Genomic DNA, 19,117 nt, shown 5'->3' on the forward strand with positions numbered 1-19,117 from the left:
CTCATTTGATTATTTAGTTTTAGTATCAGAGCAAGTTTAATAATTAAGTGTACCAATGCATGTCTAAGAATTAATTGTAAAGTATATCAGAGCATGTCAAATTTTAAGATGTATCAGAGCAAGTCTAATTTTAAAGCATATCAGAGCATGTCTAAGAAGTAATTTTAAAGGTTGCTCATTTGCATTGTACTTAGCAATTTACTCATTGTATTTTTAAGTCATTTAATAATTTTACTTTTGATATTGTTCTTTAATTTCTCTCCAATTCATTCATTTTATTTTTAAGTCTTTTAATAATTTATAATTTTACTTTTGATATGTTTCTTTTTCTTTAATTTCTCTCCCTTTTTGACATCATCAAACATTGTTAACTCCCCCTCTTTTTCTGAATACGTTTTCTCTTTAGTATTTCTTCAAACTTCTTGTGCTAATCATTAATGTTTGCTCCCCCTGAATACAGCAATCATTAACCAAAATATGCCATAGATTATCATAGATATGAATTATCAACAAAGAGAAGATATATAATCAAGAGATGATTGACACCATTACAAAGAGTAGATATATAATTAAAAGATGATTAAAACCATAGTTTTTTCACTACATATTTCATAAAATAAAAATCAACCAGTTAATATCATTACATGGCTCAAAAAATAGATCCTAGAAAGAATAACAGACATGACTAACACTTAGGATCTAGTAAAGCTCATGACTAGATGGATCGGAGTCATCAGAGATAGGGTGAGGAGATGATGGATCTCGACCAAGAGCACGTCCTCTACCCCGTCTGCCTCTGCCACGAGTGGAGGTGCTGGCACGAGCAGGTGAGCGAGATAAACTAGGAGGCTGAGAACGTTGAGAGGCCAAAGACTGGACTGAAAGAGTGAGTCTAATGGAATCAAGAACGTTCAGTGCTCTCGAAACAGACTGAAGCAGAGCAGTGAGCTGAGTAGATGCATGCTCATTCGAGCCTCTGATCTCTCTCCTCAATAACTCATAACCACCCTCCAATGCACCTCTGAGCCTGCCAGCCTCTGTAGTAAGGTCTGTGACCTCAATAGTACTCTCCTGTGGCTGAGGATGGGCCAAAGCTAAGACTTGCCCCTGCAAGTCAAAACTCTCCCAGTCAGTCTCAAAATGCAATCCTCGAGCTACTGAATCCGAATAGACTGATCTGTGATCAACTGAAATACAGTGGAGATATGGGGGATCAAGGTCTGATCAGATGAACTAATGATGTGGATCCCGGTGCAAATATAGAAGTGCTCCACTGACGAGAAAGCAAGGAAGCCACACGCTGAGAAATCTGCTCGATCTGATCATCAGCTAATCTGAACTCTAAAGGAGGTGCTCTGCTGTCTGGCTGCTGAACTGGTGTGTACCTCCTGGCAGAATCTGAAGGGCCAACCTCTGGATCTGAAACAAACTGGATATCTGGAGATGCTGCCCTGATGTCATGGAGAGGAGATGAGGGACCTTCTTCTTCAGCTCTGTCCTCTACTCTGTCCTCAGAACCCTTGATCCAACCGCCATCAGTCTTAGTGAATCCCATACGGTGCAGAGTGTGTTGGTTGATGGTGTCTGCGTGAGAAAGCTTAGCAGATGCTCTCCCTCAAAACTGACTCCAAACCTCCTGAAAACTAGTGTGAGAGCCATACCAAAAGGCAGATGTGCCTTGGATCTGTTCAGTGTCTCTCTCATGGCCTCCATCATTAAAGCAGGGAGGTTTAAGGGGTTTGAGTGATCACATGAAATATTATACAAATATCTCGGCCAGAAAGGAGGTCATGCCTACCACTCCTTGGGAAGAAAAGCTTTGTCACTAATTGATGTAAGATTCTCATTTCAATTGACAAAATTTTGGCTTCCAATTTATTCAAACTTTCCGAGTAGGTTCCTCCTAGAATTACATTGATCCCCTCTTCCTTCACTGGGAGTTCCATGTAAGAATATCCCTCACAGGGCAAATGTAGTATCTCTCCCAAAGTAATAGGATCTAAACATATATCAACTCCCTTAACAGTAGAAGTTACTGTTCCATTGCCATAGTGTAGATTTTGATAAAATTCTCTAACCAAGTCTACAAATGTAACTTCCTTGAGAGAGCAGTAAAAACCCAACCCTGATTTTTTATCTTTGTCCCAAAGGAGAAACCTTCTTTTTAAAGAATCTAAAATCTACATTCTTGCCGGTTTCTACCTTCCTATCAGATAGAGGGATTTTGCTAGGGCTAAGGGGAGATTGAGAGGGACCTTGAGCAGACACTGAAGCCGGAATGGGAGCAGTGGAGGCTGAGCAGCTTGCCTTTTCCTGCGGACGCTTTCTTCCAGCTCACGGACTGATTTTCTTCTTTGAGGGAGCTTCATCTTTGGGGCCATTCTTACCACAAGAGCAGGCAGGGAGACTCGGAGGATCAAATGGATAGGAGAAGGAGGGTTATAGAGGATGGAAAGGATTTTGGCGGAGAGAAGAGGTTTTGAGAAGAACGTGGAGCTAGGGCACGCTCCAACCGCTTCAATCAAGGGAGAAGATGCGAAAAGCTCCTTTTCAGGGGTGATTTGAGGTGGAGAGGAGAAGGGAGAATGTTCTTGGGTTAAATCCTTGGTTTTGGAGAGAAAGAAGATGAGGATGACGGGTCTTGGAGGGAGGAAGATGAAGAGAATAGAGGGTCGGCTCATGAACAGGTTTAAGACAAAATGGAATGAGCCCGTGGGATGTTGGCCGAAAATTACAAGTTTGCCAATGGGTCGACCCTAGGGGGTCGACTCATGAATCACAAAAATTCAAAAAAAATATGAATAAATTCTGAAAAAATTTAAAATTTTGGGAGAAGAATTTTGCTCAATGACAGGTTGTGAGAATGATAATCTTGAGCTTTTAGGACCAAGAGAGATGATGAAAATTGATCTCAAATCGATTCCTTGGAAATGGAGAAACACTTAGGCATAAGGATCAAGAATTCTAGATTTCTCCTAATTTCAAGAATCTATCCTCGCTAAGGGCCTTTGTAAAGATATCAGCTAATTGATTTTCAGTGCAAACATATTCAAGAGTTATATCTTTGTTTTGAACATGTTCTCTTATAAAATGATGTCTTATTTCAATATGCTTAGACCTTGAATATTGAATTGGATTTTTAGTTAGATTTATGGCACTTGTATTGTCGCATCTTATGGGTGTTTCATTAAGTTTGATTCCAAAGTCTTCGAGTTGTTGCTTAGTCTACAAGATTTGAGCACAACAACTTCCGGCTGCAATGTATTCGGCCTCAGCCGTAGACAGTGCTACCGAATTTTGTTTCTTGCTAAACCAGGAGATTAGGTTAACTCCAAGAAATTGGCAAGTTCCACTAGTGCTTTTTCTATCTAATCTACATCCAGCAAAATCAGCATCTGAATATCCTAATAAATCAATTAGTGAGTCCTTAGAGTACCATAACCCTAGAGTTTGAGTACCATTCAAGTATCTAAGGATTCTTTTAACAACATTCAAATGAGATTCTTTAGGATTAGATTGAAATCTAGCACACAAACAGATACTAAATATGATATCAGGCCTACTTGCAGTTAAATATAATAGAGAGCCAATCATACCTCTATAGTATTTTAAGTCTACACATTTACCTTCTTCATCCTTGTCAAGCTTACATGAGGGGCTCATGGGTGTGTCAATTGCTTTGGAGTTCTCCATTCCAAATCTTTTGAGTAATTCCTTGATGTACTTGCTTTAGGTGATGGAGATTCCTTCTTTTGTTTGTTTGATTTGAAGTCCGAGGAAGAAGGTGAGTTCTCCCATCATGCTCATCTCGAACTCCCCCTGCATGAGCTTAGCAAAGTCTTGACAAAGAGATTCATTAGTAGACCCAAAAATTATGTCATCAACATAAATTTGTATTACTAACATATCATTTTGATTTCTTTTAACAAAGAGGGTTGTGTCTACATTACCTCTTGAAAAATCATTATTTAGTAAAAATTTGCTTAGCCTATCATACCAAGCCCTAGGTACTTGTTTTAATCCATATAAAGCTTTATTTAACTTAAAAACATGATTAGAAAAGCATGATTTTAAAACCTGGGGTTATTCTACAAGACTTCTTCAGCAATATATCCATTTAAAAATATACTTTTGACATCCATTTGAAATAATTTGAATTTCATAAAGCAAGCATATGCAAGTAGAAGTCTAATGGCTTCTAATCTAGCAACAGGTGCAAAGGTCTCATCAAAATCAATTCCTTCTTCTTGATTATAACCTTTAGCAACCAATCTTGCTTTATTTCTTATTACATTACCATGTTCATCTAATTTGTTCCTAAATACCTATTTTGTGCCAATTATTGAATAATTTTTAGATCTTGATACTAAAGTCCATACATTATTTCTTTCAAATTGATTAAGTTCCTCTTGCATTGCATTAATCCAATTATGATCATTTTCAGCTTCTTCAATAGTTTTTGGTTCAAGATGAGATACAAAAGCACAATAATTAAATACATCTCTAAGTGAAGAACGAGTTTTTACCCCATGCATAGGATCACCAATAATTAATTCCTTAGGATGATTGTGAACATACCTCCATTCCTTGGGTAGGTCATTTGTAGCTTGAGATTGTTCTTGAATTTTTCACCTCTCTCATCCTGTTTGTCTTCTTATTCCTCGTCCTCTTGAGTTGTTGAATCTTTCAGAGTGATCTCCTTCATTCCTTCTATTAGAGGATCTGCATCATCAACACCCTCATTCTTCCTTGAAGGAAGATCGTTAGATTCATCAAAAACAACATGTATGGACTCCTCTACTACTAAAGTTCTTTTGTTAAAAATTCTAAAAGCTTTATTAGTGGAGGAGTAACCAAGAAAGATTGCTTCATCTGATTTTGCATCAAATTTACCAAGTCTTTCTTTACCATTATTTAACACAAAATATCGGCAACCAAAAATATGAAAATATGCAATATTAGGTTTTCTTTCTTTCCAAAGTTCATAGGGGGTTTTCTTTAAAATTTGTCTAATCAAAGCATGATTTAAAATGTAATATGCTGTGTTAATTGCTTCCGTCCAAAAATATCTTGGAAGGTTGCTTTCACAAAGTATGGTACGGGCCATTTCTTCTAAGGTTCTGTTTTTCCTTTCTACTACCCCATTTTGTTGGGGTGTCCTAGGAGCAGAGAAGTTATAGCCAATTCCATTTTCATCACAAAAGTTTTCAAAGTATTGATTTTCAAATTCAGTTCCATGATCGCTTCGAATATTTTGAATTGAAAATTCTTTTTCATTAGTGACTTTTCGGTAAAATTTAGTGAAAATATGAAAAGTTTCATCTTTGTGTGCTAAAAAGAAAACCCAAGTAAAACGAGAGTAATCATCTATAATTACAAAATCATATCATTTTTCTCCTAGACTAGTGGTTCTAGTTGGTCCAAATAAGTCCATATGCAGAAGCTCTAAAGGTCTAGAAGTTGAAATAATATTTTTGGATTTAAATAAAACTCTTGTTTGTTTACCTAGTTGGCATGCATCACAAATTCTATCTTTTTCAAAATTCAGTTTAGGCAAGCCAAGAACTAATTCTTTCTTAATTAATTTTGAAAGAGAATGTATGCTAATGTGTGCAAGTCTACGATGCCAAAGCCAACTAGTCTCATTAACTTTAGCATTCAAGGATACTAGGCATTGCATGTTTATTTTGGCTAAATCATTTAAATCTACCATATAAACATTGCCATGTCTATGTCCAATAAATTTAATACCATCGTTAATAGGACTAGTTATAATGCAAACAGACGATTCAAAAACAACTTTATATCTTTTATCACAAAATTGACTAATGCTTAGTAAATTGTGCTTTAAACCATCCACTAACAAAATATTTTTAATGTATTTGGAGGGAGTGATACCAATGTTACCTATACCGATGATCTTTCCTTTGCCATTGTCTCCAAAGGTGACCATCCCTCCATCCTTAGCATCAAGCGTGATGAATTGTGATTCATCACCAGTCATGTGTCTCGAGCATCCACTGTCAAGATACCATTTCCTGTTTCCTCCTTGGGATGCTAGACACACCTGCAAGCAAAAGTCAAGTTTTTGTTTTAGGTACCCAAGCTTTCTTGGATCCTTTTTGGTTAGTCATAATGGTTTCTTTTGGAACCCATATTTTTTTTATAGTTGATTTTGCAGATTTGTTAGAGAAGCAAGTGTATGATTTATGTCCTACTATACCACATTTGAAACAAGTAATTTTGGTAGACTTGTTACTTAAAGAGTTTATATAAATATTTTTCAGATATTTTTGTTTCTTCAAGGGGTTATAGCCAAGTCCAGCCTTATCATACACGACTTTTTGATTATCAAGAATCATATTAAGTTTATTTGAACTCAAGGTGAACTTTTCTACTATTGATTTCAGCTTGGCAATTTCATTCTTTAAGCTTTGATTTTCTTGAAGCAGGGTGGATTTTTCAATTGAAATATTTTCAGTCTGTTTCAATAAAGATTAATTTTTCAATTTTAGCTCTTTATTTTTCATCCCTAGTTTCTTTAATTCATCAACTAAATCATAGAATGCTTCATGTAATTCTTCAAATGTAAAGTCACTAGGAGTTTCAGAAATTACCTCATTTTCGTGTGCCATAAGGCACAAGTTGGCTTGTTCGGTTGAGATTTCCTCATCAGAGCTTGAGTCATCACTCGCACTCCATGTGGCCATCATGGCCTTCTTCTTGAACTTCTTGAGACCTTTCTTCAGTTGTGGGCATTCGGATTTGAAGTGTCCTGGCTTCTTGCACTCGTAGCAGATAAGGGGTTGGTCTTTCTCTTTTTCTTTGCTTTGTTCCCCTTTTGTGAATGGCCTCTTCCTCATCCCCTGTTTTCTTTTTCTCAAAAATTTCTTAAATCTTCGGGTGATGAGTGCCATCTCTTCATCTTGTTCTTCATCTTCAGTGTCATCAGTTTCTTCATCTGGTGGAGCTGTGGATTTGAGGGCAATGGTTCTTTTCTTTTTGACTTCTTCCTCTTGATGTTGCTTCATGCTTAGCTCATGAGTCATCAAAGATCCAAGAAGCTCTTCTAGAGGTAGAGTATTCAAGTCCTTGGCTTCTTGGATGGCAGTCACTTTGGCTTCCCAAGTTCTTGGTAAGGACCTGAGAATCTTTCTTACAAGCTCACTGTTAGTATAGGACTTACCAAGACTCTTTAAACCATTAATAATATTAGTAAAGCGAGTAAACATTCTAGTTATGGACTCATCATGCTCCATTTTGAACAATCATATTTATGCACAAGTATGTTTATTTTAGACTCTTTTACTTGATTGGTTTCCTCATGGGTTACTTCTAATCTATCTCATATTTCTTTAGTAGATGAGCAAGTAGAAATGCGATTAAATTCGTTTGCATCAAGAGCACAATAAAGAACATTCATTGCTTTAGCATTTAATTAGGCCATCTTCTTATCAACCTCATCCCATTCTTTCTCGGGTTTGATTGATTCCTCACCATCTATAATTTTAGTGGGTGTGTGAGGACCGTTCACTATGATACTCCACATATCATAGTCGAGTGCTTATATGAATATTTTCACCGAGCTTTCCAATAGGTGTAATTAGACCCATTGAAAAGTAGAGGTCGGTTGGTGGATTGCCCCTCGACTAGAGAAGTACCGACGTGGGTTGCCATAGATCTTTGGCTCTTTGATTGTTTAGATCAAAGAAGGGCTAGAGCACCTTACTTTGATACCACTTGTTGCCCAGCTATGCAACCCAAGAGGGGGGGTGAATTGGGTTTCTAAAAAAAATTTTAAGCCTAACTTATGACTTATAAAAAATATTTGGCAATAGCTAAATGAATATGGAGAGTTTAATTAATTAATGGCTAAAAGCAAGAAAATAATGAAGAGTTAAAGGGAAGCAATTATGCACACCACAAACAAAAGGATTTATAGTGGTTCGGTGCCAACCTTGCACCTACATCCACTCTCCAAGCTCCTACTTGAGAATTCCAATCCACTAATCTTGTATTCAACCCGAATACAAATGTCGAAAACTCTGACTCTAGCTATTCCAAGCTAGACCATTTGTTTTTCAGGTACAAGCCAACCCAATACACTCCGATTCTATGTTCGGATCAATCTTTCCTTGTTTTGGAACCCTTCTAAAATTAAAACAATCACTCAAACTGAGTAAAATAATTTATAGCACAAACAAGTATAGAAAAAGCTCCTTTAATGAGCGAATATAACTTTAAATACACTTTACTCAAGAGAAGAAGACCCTTTTTGGATTTCCTCAAAGTGGTTGGAGACTTGAATGTGCACTTGAGGAGTTGGTGAGCTTGGTTTAAAGGCTTCTTCAAAGCTTTGAATGAACTCTTGATTAGGGCTGAAAAGTTGGCTTGAAAAATCTTTTTTCGAATTCTCTCTTTTGAATACTCTTGAATGCTCTCTTGAATGCTCTTCTAATCTCTTCAATTTCACACTTTTGTTTTCCACCTTTTTGATCCTTTTATAGCTTTTTGAAATAGAGGAAAACATTCTAGGCTGAAAAAAAACCATTAGACCACATTAAATAAGCATTAAAAGTACTTAAAACGGGTTAAAAACTAGCCGTTGTAGAGAAATCCCATCACAGGGGTCGACTCATGGGTCGACTCATGCCTGGGGGTCGACCTCTGTGGAAGAACATCAGAGAATCATCAGAAAATAAGGTTCTGTGATTTCTGGCCTAAAAACTGTAGGGGTCGACTCATGGGTCGACTCATGGGTCGACTCACAGGTTGTGCCAAGCCAAAAAATCTGCGTGCCAAACAGCTCACGTGCCATGAGTTGACTCATGGGTCGACTCATGATTTTCAAACATGCATATCTTTCAAAATACAAGTCCAAAAATAATGAAATTTTCACTAATGGATCACAAATCTTTTGTTCTATCATTTGATACTTTCAAATCAGGGTTTTGGTAAAATTATGATTTTGCCCCTGAAGAGCAATAAGTCTTTTTCAAATGAAAATTATTAGTACCCCTTCAACTGCTTTGTAATCATCAAAATCAATCTAGGGAGCAACATATCAGATTAGGTTCGAGCCTATGGGATCATACTCAAAAGAAATTTCTGACTGATCATGTGGCTGATCAACGATTGAGAATCGTTCAAGGGTTTAATTATCAATTCGATTGATGATTAACCTTATGTAAAAGTTATAATAAATTAATTCATCAAGTGTTAGTGAATTAATAGAGGATTAATTAGTAATTAGATTGCTTATTAGCTCAATTTGATTGAGTAAAGAGGATTAAATAAAATCTAATTGAATTCAATTCAATTAGGTTTGACCCGATTAGGTTATGAGATGATCTAATCACTAAGGAAGAATTATCCCTGATTTGATTAGGACTTTAGTTTAATCAATTTTTAATTTGATTGAGATTTGATTAAAAATTTATGAATATAGTTAGATTGAATTTCATATATTTTATTTGGGCTAAACCAGATATGATTTGGTTTGGATTCAAAAAAAGAAACTTAGAGTCCTTATTGGAATAGGACTCTTCTCCCTGCGCTAACCCAGTTTGCATGCCATATATCTCTATGCACAAAATTATTTTGTGTGAGATTTTTTTACACCAAAGAGTCTTTTCCTTTCTCTATCTCATATCCAAATTAGATTTGGTTTTGATAAAAGAAAGGTTCTAAAATTAGATTTCAAGTATTCCTTATTAGGAGAATCTGTTCTCATCCAGATCAACCTCTCTTTGCTCCTTGAATTGATTTTGATGATTATAAAGTATTTGAGGGGGTTACTAATAATTTTGACTTGAAAAAAAATTTATTATTTTTTAGGAGTAAAATTATAATTTCACCAAATCCTAACTCAAAAGCCTCAAGAGCAAGAACAGAAGATTTGTGATCTATTGGAGGCAATTTCAATATTTTTGGATGTGTATTTTGAAAGAAAATCATGTTTATAAAATTGAGTCGACCCCATGAGTCGACTCATATCAAATGGGGTTGAACGGCACGCTATTTTTTGGCTGGCACACTTAATTGAGTCGATCCCATGAGTCGATCCCTGTACATGAGTCGATCCTATGAGTCGATCTCTGTTGCTATGCACACCAAAATTACAGAACAATCATTTTCTGTTCTGTGCCATAGAAGTCGACCCCATGAGTTGACTCATGTGTATGAGTCAACTCATGTGTATGAGTCGATCCTATGAGTTGATTCCTGCGACAGAAAAATTCCGTAATGGCTAGTTTTTCAGCTTGTTTTGGGGCATTTAATGCTCATTTAATGATCTCCAACGGCTCAAAAACTACCCAGTCACTCTTCACCATCATTTGAAGCTATAAAAGGCACTTAAAGGAGGGAATAAATAAGGTTTCAAAAAGAAATTTTTCAAGCATTCATTTCAACCCTAAGAAAGAGCCCTCTTGAAGTTAAAAAAACTTTCATTTCAAGTTCACTAACTCCTCAAGAGCTCATTCAAGTCTTCAACCACCTTGAAGAAAATCAAAAAAGCTTCTTCATTATTGTGTAAAGTATATTTAAAGCTTTATTTACTCATTAAAAGAGCTACATTTATATTTTTATGTGATTAATTGTTATACTCTGTTTTTGAGTTGATCTTTAGTTTTGGAAGGATTCCAAAATGTGAAAAGGTTGATCCGAACCTTGAATCGGATCGTATTGGATTGGCTTGTACCCAAAAAATAAGTGTTCTAGCTTGAGATAGCTAGAGTCGAGATATCGACGTTGTATTCTTATTGAATACGGTTTAGTAGATTTGAATTCTCAAGTAGGAGCTTGAAGAGTGGATGTAGGTGCAAAGTTGGCACCGAACCACTATAAATCTTGGTTGTTTGTGATGTGCTTACTTATTCTCTATCTTATTTTCTTTTTCTTCTTGCACTCTTGCATCTAATATCTTTACTTTACTTAAATCACTCACTTCAACTAACTTGTCTTTTATTACTTAATCCTTGTGGTTCTAGATTAATTTTAAATTTTTAAAAATCTAATTTACCCCCCCTCTTGGGTTGCATAGCTGGGCAACACTCTTTATGCCAATAAATTTTTTTCTCCTTATATATATGACATTTTAAGGAGATTGTTTGTACAAGATAACTAATTTTCCATAAAAAAATATAGGAAGGGTTGTCTCATATCTTTTTGGTATATTTTGGGATATAGAATTGTGAAGGGAGGTGGAATCCTGTAAGAGTCTAGGATCACTAGGACTCTTCACCCCACCTCCTTATATGCCTATAAAAGAGGCTTTTATAGTTTCTTTTGTGTGTGTAAGATTTCAAAAGAGAGGTCTTCATGTGAAGGAAGTTTGATCATGATTCATGATGTAAAAAATAGAGAGGAGGGTCCTCTGTTTTAGGGTGTGCGTAAAAATTTAAATTTCAGATTTTTGATTCTAAGAGTTTGAAAAGAGAGAATAAATTAGAAAAAAATTATTTTTTTCTTCATCTTTCTTCTACCTTTTCATCTCCTCTAGAATTTCATCTTCAACCTCTAGAAAGGTTCCAGAGATTTAAAGAAAAGATCTAGTTCAGTCAAGAAAAAGATCTTAGTGCAAGCTAGTACTCCCGAGAAGACCGATCAGATTGGAGCTTCGAGTGGATTTTTCATAGAGATCGGACACATGTGCGGCTATGAGCAACTAGCAAGGATTCTCTCTACCATATCTCTCAATAGTAGAGATCGTCGACCTGTGATCAGGTATGGAGTTCGGAACTCAGATTAGAAGTAGATGTGATCTACTGCTCACATGCATGCATACTGATTGTCTTCAGATTATTTTAGATTTTATATGCAATATATCATATCATAGATCTTAAAGTAGGTTAATTTGATGATTAGATCATATGCATATTAGATTAATTTGATTAATATAATTATCTTCCACGATAAATTTTTCAAAAAAATTTTGAAATACATTCATAAAATCACCTACGCATCCCAACAAATAGAACCTGAGGGGTCATACACTAAAGGAGCATGACCTAATCAATAGTTTAGATTATAATCAAATTATTAATGGGATTAATAATTTGGATCAATTTGTAAGAGTTACAAATTTAGTAATTGCTAATTATGTAAAGGTTACATATTTAATAACTGCTAATTATTAGTAAAGGGACATAATTGCAAGTGTTGCAATATAATTAGGCCTAATTAAATTATAGATCAAGTTTTAATTAATTTAAATCATATTGAATTTAATTGGACTTGACTTAATTTGAGATTAATTGGATTTTATTATCTAAGATGGACTTGAATTTCAATCCTAATTAAATTAATATTGGCAGTCTTTTCGAATTTGATTCGAATCGGATTTGAATCGGATTCGAATCAAACTAAAATTGAAACCCAATCAATTTAGGAAGCCAAATATCTTTTTCATTAGGATTCTTTCTCCTATTTCATGCCAAAAGGAGGGTGGGATGCATGAAGATGTGCCTCCTTTTTCTTTACGTGCGTGAAGGGTGAAGGTGCGCCAATAGTTGGCACCCCTCCTCTTTGGGAGTCTCTCTCCTTTTTGGACTCTTCTTTCTTATTTAAGTTTGATTCAAATAAGGAAGAGGATTCTATCTGATAAGGTATGGGCATTGGGAATATTTTTTGTGTGATAAAAATAAGAAGGGAAAAGGTGGGCGTGCGCTATAAGGTTGCGTGAGATTTCTCACGCCTGATCTATCTTGCTGCAACTTCTCAACACCTCATCTCCCTTTCTTTCTTCCATCACCACGCCCACCTTGTTCTTAGATCAGATCTGAGAAAGAGAGAATTTAGAGAGAGGAAAGAAGAAAAAAAAGTTTTTCATCTCTTCTTGGCATCCTGTTTCAGATCCTGACAGATCAGCGTGAAGAGTTCGTGCAGCAGGGTTCTTTTTCGAGTTCTAGAAGAGGATCTAGATCTAAGCAAGGAGTGAGGTATGCAAGGTGCTAGCACTCTGATGGTCTTAGTACTTCGATCAAACCATCTTCTTATGGATACTAGTAGAGGTCAGATGCGTGTGCGACTCCACTAGAAACCCTAGACATCCGTCGGATCCGATCCGAGTAAGATCAAAGGAAAGTGATTAAGGTAATCGTTCTTTCTCCTCTATTTTAATTTTTAGATCTAAAATATTTATTTCATAGTATATTAAACAATCTCTAGGTGATTGTAGGATTAGATCCAAGCATCAATAAAATTAAAATTATTTTAATTTTATCTTTCTGCTGTGTATTTTCATAAGATGAAAAAAAATCTACATGCTAATCATCTAGAAATCCAATATTCACAAGTTTGGATTACTCATTATGAAGAAAATAAAGTTGGAAGAAGTCAATATCATTTGGGATGCATTTGAGATAAGAAAGATCAAGTTTGAAAGTGATTCAAATGAAAAAATCTAAGTCCAGATCTTTGAGTCGACTCATGTGGTAAAGGAGTCGACTCTGGTATATTTTGGTACAAGCATATAGTTCTAGCACACAGACGAGTCGACTCATTTCTGAGACGAGCCGACTCCATTCGCAGGACAGAAAGCTGAATTCTATATGTCTAAGATCGAGCCGACTCAAAATAAAAATCAAGTCGACTCCAAATGAAAATTGAGACAGCCTGTGACTGGAGACTGTACTAACGGTTAGTTTTTCTATACTTCTCCAATGGCTAGTTTTTACTTTTAACCACTATTTCAGCCGTTCCAATAGCTAGAACTCCTTCTCTAACTATCTCTAAGAGTATTTAAGGCTAAAGAAATATTTGAAAAAGTAGATTAAGTGGATTAAAGGGGAAAACTTTTAGATTGAGTGAGCTTCATTGAAAACCATTGAAAAGAGAAGAAAAGAGAAGATTTAGTACACTATTTTGAGAGTCTTCAAAGACTGATCTTCTCAAACATCTTCTCCATCCTCTTAAGTATCAATTGAAGTGAAGTTAAGCTTCAAAAGAGTAATTCAACAGCCACTTATTTGAGTTTCAAAGAGTTTATATTTTTTGTTGTTTCTTTTTATGCTAAAATTCATCTATTGTATTTTTGTTTCTTTATAATTTTTTTTAGAGGAAAGAAACTTGGAGATTAGACCCATCTAAGTTCGAAATTGGATATTGTAGATTTTGATTAGTGAGCCCATAAAGTCAATTGGGTTGATTGTAAGTCCAAAAAATAATCGATGTAAGATTTTGGTTGGTGATCCCAGAAAACCAACTAGATTTATTTATGAGCCCAAAAAAATAAACATACCATAATCAGGCTTATTATAGTAGAATTTTTAAGAAAAACTTGGAGAATGGATATAGATATGAGGTTGCACCGAACCACTATAAAATCCTTATCTTTATATTGTGCTTTGTGTGCTTACTTTTAATCCTTGCTTTACATTCTTACTTTACTTTTGTTGAGAAAAGTATCTCTAATTCGACCCACAAGAGCAAAAATCCAGATGCGGAGAAGCCTAGATTGAAGAGCATATCGTGAGAATCCTAAAGATACAAAATAGTGGGACCTACAGCATGTGGAGCAATGAGGCCCATAGTGCGTAGGCCAAAAGGTAGCCAAGGGGCTGCAGGGGGCGGCCCAGCAGCCACCACGGGCTAACCACATGTGGGCACGGCCCATAATGCATAGACATGTGCAGGCGCATGCAGGCCGGCCAGAGGCATGGCCCACGCGACCTCTTCACGTGGTCCACGTGTGGTGCATGGACCGACGACATTTCACACCGCATTTTATGCAGTGTATGGTGGACCGACGGGCATTTTGGGTTGGTTTCTCATGGCTCACAGTAATCTCATGGATTAGGTGGCCTGTTGCAGGATCCGACGGCTTGCTGAGTGTTGCAGGATTGATCTGATGGTCCAGATGGCTTGCAGGTATGATCTAAGTGGACTAGCATGCGATCAAGCAGATGGCAATGCATGTAGGAGCGATTGGACAAGCCAGAGATCGGTTAGACTTCGATCATGAGTCTTTCTTCGACTCAGTATGGGTTTCAGGGCTTTAAACAACACTATGGGCAAACAGAATCGTGAGGTGGTGGCAGAGAGAGCCGTGAGGGGTGAGAGCATCAGTCAAGGGAGGCTTAGGTAGCAGTCGAGAGGAGTTTGACAGGCATCGATGCATGTAGCAGGCATGACAGACACTGCAGAGCACCGATAGGGGATCGGGAGCAGAGCAGAGCATTAGGCACAGAGCTATGGAGAGGCATGATGTAGCGGTTCACTCCACAGAAGCGTCTAGAAGTATCAATGATCCTAATACTGGCAGGTCTGTGAGAGGACCTCCTTGGAAGATTTTGAGAGAGCTTTTATGAGGATAGCTTCTAATTGAGAGAGGTGTATATATGAGAGTTGAAAGCGGATGTTCTTTTTTGTATTGTTTTCTCTTTCATAGTGAAGTTTGCATGGCCCATGAACATAGCACTCGAGCTATTTCACATATTTGATTATGTATTTTATCTTATTTCTTCTTTCTTCCTACCATAATGGGTGATATCGGATCTGCAACAAGTGATATTAGAGCAAGTGATATCACAACAACTTTTGTTATCTCAATTTCGCTGTTGCTTGCATTATACACATCTTAAATACACAAATTAACTTAGATTAAAGCACATATTTGCTTAAGGTCTAATTTGGTTAAAATTTTTAAAGAACCCAATTCATCCCTTCCTCTTGGGTTGCTATCTTTTTGGACAACAGAAGTCCTTCCTTCTTTGACCGTGTTGATTAGAAAGAAAAAAAATCTATTTGATTTTATTCTAAAAATTTTTCTACCCTAATCTTCAATTCGAACTCCCAAAGGGGCATGATTCAAAGCAGTGATTTTATTTTCTCAATCCAATTACAATAATCTAAGGCTTTCCTCTTATTTCATATCTTCTTACATTTTTTTCTTTTCAATTTTTATATTATCTCAAATAATATACAAATCCATTTGAGATATGTCAGGGATGTTTTTGGTATTATATGATCGATGATCTTGGATTCTCATAGCATACTAAATAAGTTGCTTGTATATACCCAGAGGTCATTAATCACTGCACTATGATAAATCAAATATAGTGATCGTAGATCACTAGAGATTAGATCACCCAAGGATTTGGATCATCAGTGATCTTAGATAACCATGGTAATCTAAGTTGGATCACCAAATGCCCCCTTCAAGGGTTGGAGTTGGCTTTATACTTTCTTCACTTGATGTTTTATGGTGTGGCCTCTTTGAACAAATTTTCAAGATCGGAAGCATGTGATTCTTTGAGACATAACTTTAGCTTCTGAAAACTTCTTTTCAAAAACTCAAACAATTTATTAGTATCAAATATATATTCAAATTTTTATTCTTATCAAAATCAATTCTAGAGCCAACAGATTAGAAAAGAAAAAATTTTTTTTATTATTTTTACCCCATTAATTATATTTTTAAATTTTAATCCCATAAAAATGCCACATATGCACTTGAGATTACCAGCTAGGATTTTTGGTGAGAAAAAATTATTGAAAACCTATTTGAGAACCACATTAAAATGATCCACAAATTAGAGGGACTAAATCTTAGATTTTTGAACTTTGGGGATCCTTAAAAAGATGCACTTTAGTTTAAAGACAAGAAACATAATCTTCTATTCAATATATTAAAGGGGCGTTTGGTATGGGGTGATCCACCCAAGATCAATGATGATGTGAGTGGAGGTGACGAGATCACTGTGTTTGATTGCACCGTGATGTCCTACATGGCAATAATTTCAGATCATCTCCTCCTCAAATCACTCCCCAACCTAGTGACGGGATACTCATCTTCGAGGTCAAAAATTCCAGATCACCTCGAGACAGTGATCTTGAGCTAAAATGTACGGATAAAAATATCCATCACTCTAGCAAAATAAATTGATATATCAATATACCGTTAGTATATTATATCAATATTATATATTATAGTATATTATATTTAATATTATATATTTATAATATATATATTATATTATAATATATTATTAATCATATTATTGGCATATGATTCAATGATAATTTTAAATTAGAGTAAAATTATCTTATTATACTTTATATTTTATAATAAAAATATTTAATATATTACTACCTTATTTTTCTAATCAAAATAAATATTCGTATTAATAAATAATATATTATAAGTATAAATAAAAATATAAATTCTATAATAATAATTAATATATTTTTATAGGATTAATAATTTATAGAACTAATATATATATTTTTATAGAATCTATTATTTATTAATATATTAATAAATATAATAATAATATTTTATTAATTTATATATATATATATTAAAATAAAAACATCAACCTTTCTTTTATCATGTATGTATTTTTTTCTAAGGCACCATCTACCATGTGTCCAAGGCAACTTTTTTCTTTTTTTTAGCATCTAAAGCCAACATTTCTAAGTTTGGGGGGGGGGGAGTGAAAGACATTGGGCTGGCTCTCAACATGGACGATTTTGCCTGGCTCGTAGATGTGGAGCCTTGAGATGAGGAATCTAACGTCCTCCATGGGCTCTGATGTAGGGTGGCCCCTTATTTGGAAGAAGGCCTTGAGGTGCCATAAAGTGTGGCCATGGACAAGATCCAACCATGGATCCATGGCTGGCTGGAAAAGAGAAACAAAGAGATTATAGTAGAGCAAATCTTGAAGACATATAGGTAAAGGTGTGCAGACCACGACCGGCTCAAACAGAGAATCAGAGAGAAGCAAAGGAAAGCTTGAAGACGTATGTATGGGTGAAGGCGTGAAACAAAATTTTGTTTATAGTTTCTTGGACTGTCCCAATTTGATCAAGACTCGGAGAGAAGACAGTCCTAATTAGATCATGAATTGGAGGAAGCTCTTCGATTCCTAATGGCTGCTTTTTTTTTCAAGAAAACCTCAATGGAGCTAATGGCTTTTTGTTTTCCCTTTTTTGATTCTCACTTGGTATCAGAAAATCGAAAAGCCACGCCTGCGCTAACAGTTTACCTTTTCTTGGAAAAGAATTAATGAAGATTCTATCCAGTTGGTTGGTTTTGGAGAATCGAAGAGTAATAGCTTCACTAATGATTGGGTTTTTTCTCAAATATACGAGATTTTGTGTAAGTTATGTTTGAGAGCACAATCTTGATAGAAGCATGATATTTTACGGGGTCGGAGATTTTTGATCGAAGGATTCTTCCTTGGCAACAAAATTTTCAATTTATGGGGCTCTATTCTCATGATAACAATATGGGGCTATCCCATATTTTTGGAGATGATGCAGGCCTCTAGAGCGGAGTTGATGTTCAGACCGTAGATATATAAGTGGGCGTTGATATATTGAGATGATGCAAGCCTCCAGAGCGGAGTCGAGGTCCAAATCATGGATATGTGAGTGGACACTGATATGCTCAATCCCGATGAGGTTCTAGCTTTTTGAGAGCCTATTGAACTCCATGATGGTAGCAAAAATGGAGAAAAGAGAGCGAGCTCCGCAGGCAAAGAATAAAGTAGAGAAAAATGAATGTTAATATGGGAAGAGGACAAGGATTTTAGGAGGAGCTAGACCGTAAGAGGCCCATGAAAAATCTCAAATTTATAAAAAAATAAAATAACTTATGATCTACACTATACATAAAATATATTTTTTCATTATTTTAATTATTTTTAAAATATATATAGAATAGATATTAATAAATCAATAAAATAAAATATTTTTTTGAAAAAATTGCATGAGATTATAAGCCAGTAATATATTATATATAATTAATAAATATATTTTTATAGAATATATTATTGATAGTTTTGATATTATATAATTAATAATTTTAAATTTTTATAAAATATTAAATAGATTATTTATGAATATCTGAATCTATCAAATATAGTGATCTTGGATCGTCAATGATCAAATTATCATAGATTATGATCTGGCTCATCAATGATCTGGGATCATCTGGACGATCTCTTGGGTCATCTAAAGATTCAGATCTCTACTAGCACGCTAGTGACCACCTCTGGACTTTCTACGCTTTTCCGAGTTTTCACGGATGCCCACCTCCTCCTTGTCGTCACCTGCCGCCGGTCTCCACCGTCACCTTCCTCCTCATCATCATCGGTGTCGGTCTTCCCCC

This window comes from Elaeis guineensis, chromosome 14, assembly GCF_000442705.2.
Source record: "Elaeis guineensis isolate ETL-2024a chromosome 14, EG11, whole genome shotgun sequence".
NCBI classification, from domain to species: domain Eukaryota; kingdom Viridiplantae; phylum Streptophyta; class Magnoliopsida; order Arecales; family Arecaceae; genus Elaeis; species Elaeis guineensis.